A 4,369-nucleotide genomic window follows, 5' to 3' on the forward strand; every position below is an offset into this window, starting at 1 on the left:
TCACCAAAAGCCTTTTTCAATATTCTGAACGTTTCGACTTTGAATCTAACGGGATTTGAACCGATCTACTACGTTATAGAAATTTCAAACTCGGGCTCAGGCTCATTGTTGAGTAATCATAATGTGAAAGATGCTGCACGCTTTGGGAAGCCAACTGTCGAAAAAATCGATGAAATAAAGAAAATCGTCTAGTCAGACCGAACCAGATACAAAAAGATACTCCGATTACGATTTAATGCTCATTCATTCACTATATATTTGGTAGGATTGCCAGCGAATCGTTTAGAATGTGTTGTTCTCCTAGAGTTAAGCTCTTATTTCAAATCCGTGCTGTCAGCAAATGCACCGTCTGAAGAAAGCAATCACCCAGAAACGACCAGTTTTGAATAAACGGAGAGGAATTGTGTTCCAAATTATGTTAGGGTAACGCCAGGCCTCACACCTCGATAGTGGCTCGCTAGAAACTCCAGTAGGCTTGTCTGTTTCATTTTTTTATGATATTGCTGGTGAAAATTCACCTTGGAAGCTTGTGAAAATCAATTGCTCTATGTTTTTGCCTTATGAAATAACCTTCGACGGGCAAAAAAGTATCGAACAAAGCGGTGCATATTACAGCCAAATCGGATCATTCGAACTACATATGTTATTTATAAATAATTTTCCATTGATTGTAAAAATAATGAATGAAATCACATATATGTATGATCTTAATATATTGAGGACATGAAAAGTCTAAATCCTTCTTTTACATTTTTTGAAACGGATCATGAATGTATGAAATTACCTCGGTGAATTTCAAGTTTGAATGGTAATCTACCATATAGTTTGAGTTTAGAGAAGAACGGGTCAAAAGAAGTTTCAGTCGAGGAATTATTCGTAAAGACAATATGGAAGCGCAATGAACGCAAACACGTTTTAGTTCAAGAGCTTCTCTAACTGAACCCATTAATTAAAAAAAAATCAGACAATTTTCGATTTTACTAACTCTTGGCCAAGAAAGGAAAATATATTTTCCGCTTAAACAGGTCTATGGCCGAAATATACTTAGAAAATAGTAATTATAAAGAAAAAATTATATTTCATAAATTTTGTCTGACCACCAGTGTACTTTTGACTCATATGCGTATGCGCACCAAAGTATTGCCTCAAAGGATGTACGGCTGACACAATACCTTTACATCCTCTTGGAAACACGGCGATGAGTCGAATCACTAGTTTTCGACATTTTTTCCAATGAAATTTGAAACCATTCAACAAATTAAATGCCGCAGACGAGAGAGAAAAAATACCGAAATCACAACAACAACGCGACGAACCAACGTCATCAACGCTGTTGCTGTTGCTTTTGCTGTTGGTTGATAATGGTTACTTGAAGCTGGTGCAACAGACAGGCATTTATGTTTGCGTGTATATGTTTAGCCACTCCAAGCTATAATGTTGATCCACATAAAACGGCAGTCATAAATATTGGGTAACGCAGCTCCAACCCCTAAATCGATCGTTCATAATCTGTGCGCGGGCGCAGCAATTACCAGCGATCGCATGGATATTTTCTACCGTGTGTTTTTTTTTACAAACATTTTTTTCTTTCCTAATTTTGGAATTTGCTTTTATTGATTGTTGTTGTTGTTGTTTATGTGTTGTGTTGTTGTTGCTTTTGAGTGGCTGCACATGTGCATCTGCGTCACCGTTCCATTTGCGCTCTCTAATGGTTTGTTGCACACGTTGCCGTTCCCACGGTTGCCACTTTCTTTTCTTCATGAACGAGCAACAACAACTACAACTGCTACAAGTCTGGGCATTCAAGGAGGTCGACATCGGGGAGGAAATGTATTGAAAGGAAATCATTATAACAAAAAAAAATTGAAACTAAATTGACAAAAATCTGTAAAAAAAATGAAGAAAGCCAGCAACAAGGACCTGCTGCACTGATTTTTAACGCTTTATTAATTGTTGCGCAGGCGGCAAAAAAGTCAGCGTAACATTTGCTATACCCAATATATAGCTCTGTAGCTAGTCATGTGTAGCATACATACTTACATATATAAGAAGCAATAAAGAACGTGTATCGAAAATTTAGTTTGAAAGAAATTTATACTTTTAAGTGGGGGGCAATATATTATTTTTTAACATCCTGTCCAACAAGAACTAAAATTCACTAATGAATCATAGACCCTGAAAACTTGCTTCGGCAACTAAGACTTTGAGAGATGCTGACCGTTCCCATGACAGTCAGGTATGCGTCACCGAAACGGACCCCGATTTTTTATTCGGTCTAGGACTGTCAACTCGGTAGAATCCTGTCGCTACAACGACAACAACCCTGAGAGATTGCTTGCTCCACTCTTCAAAAAGCTTTCATTTGTCTTATACTTGTACTTTAGACGTAATATAATCAAAATTAAGGATACAATTAAGGATATAAAGTCACAGTTATGTATATATTCGAATATGGGTCTATAGAGTAGAAAGCTTAATTTTTTTAATAATTTTCCTTGAAAATGTCCACGAAGTTTGCAACACCCTCAAGGAAACGGCACACACCATATAATATATACATACATACATAAGTAGATATATGTAAATGATCAGGATAAATGACGAGCTGAGTCTCTTTGTTTTTGAGATATCATATCATTCACGAATATTTGGGTATGAAAAGGCTCTGTGCAAAGTGAGTGCCCCGCAAGCTCACTTTTGATGATCCGGAGAAGTGTTCAAGCATGATAAAATGAAATTTTTAACTCGATATGAGGCAATGGATAAAACGTGGCTTCAACATTTCACTCCAAAGACCAATCAAGAGTCATCCGAGTGTACTGTACATGATGAACCCGCTCTAAAGGAAAAACACAACAGTCGAATGGAAAAGTCATGTCGACTGTATTTTGGGATACGCATTAAATAATTTTTATTGACTTTGAAAAAATAAGAGCCATCAACAGCGATTAGTACATTGAGAAATTTCGAAAACATTGCGAGTACTAATTATATAAAAAACCTTTGAAAACATTTATGAAAAATATGATCATAAAAATATGAATAAAAATCAAAGTAGAGAATTGTCCGGTGTGAAAAGTTTCTGAGAACTCCATTTCGGTTTCGATGTCCGCAAAAAGAATGAAACCAACTCATTTCTTAGGCGAAACACATGATATTGAGAAATTATCAAATTTTGAAGGTACCTAAGTATATTTCGATATACTAGATGTGACAAGCAAAAAAGAAAAATATTTTGAAGATAATTCTTCCGAAGAGAGGAAAACTGTGTCCAGGGCCTTTAGATTTCCCCTTTATATAATTATATACTGTTTATATATGAATAATTCACATATGTACATACAAGAATCCTTTATAGCATTTTTTAAATTTTTCGTGACCCAAAATCCCCCTCTCCATCACTTTCGATAAACACAAAGTAAATAAATATCAAAGCGATTGGTACAAAGTTATTGTTTTCATACATACACTGTATAGTACCATATAAGGAATTACAAAATGGTCCCAAACTAGTCACATATTCTTATGTGTCAAATGGCATAATACAATGTAACATTAACGAAAAGGCTCAAACAATATAAATGATCGCCGAGCTGCAATGAATGATTTGAATCCTTTTATTATCTAGCTCATACAGGTAATGGATAATGTTACATGTACATATGTATATTTAGCTACATAGATACCTTTAGATCTCCGCAGGATATGTGCATCAACTCTTTCATAGAGAGATGTGCCATAGACGCCAATAACTAATACTTAAATAAAATTGAAACACATGTCCTTAAGCCAGATAGATTTCTTTTGGCTTTACAAATTAAGGATTCAGTTAGGTTAAGAATGTATCAATGAATTTTTATGGCTGATGGTTGTTGTGCTATAATTATGTAATATGACGTACCTTCAACAATAGTACCGAAAACATTTGAAAATAGCGGTCATCTCTTATAAGATTTATAATAAAAAGCGGCACAGAGAAATTTTGGACATATGTATCTTCTTTTTCAGTTTTTCATACAAAACATACAGCTATCCCTGACCCAATTGAGTCGAGTCTTTTCTCTCTCTCTTTATTATAAAATCGGGAACTCACTTCATATTGAGCTGAGACTATGAGCTGCGACAATAATAAAAGCCCATCGAGTAATAATAGAGTCCTGTTTCCCGTAATCCTCAGCCCTCAAAAACCAACGAGAACTTTTTACTTAATACAACTTGTCAGTCATTTAACACGCATCATTTCTTTTATTTATAATTGGAGGGTCGTATCTGTTTGAACCCATCTCATCATTTAAACTACTCCTTATCACAAAAGATTTCTTTGAGCGCAACATATGTACATCATAAACTGTTCCCTAACAAAATTATT

The sequence above is a fragment of the Bactrocera dorsalis genome, unplaced genomic scaffold (genome assembly GCF_023373825.1).
Source record: "Bactrocera dorsalis isolate Fly_Bdor unplaced genomic scaffold, ASM2337382v1 BdCtg334, whole genome shotgun sequence".
Taxonomy (NCBI): Eukaryota; Metazoa; Arthropoda; class Insecta; order Diptera; family Tephritidae; genus Bactrocera; species Bactrocera dorsalis.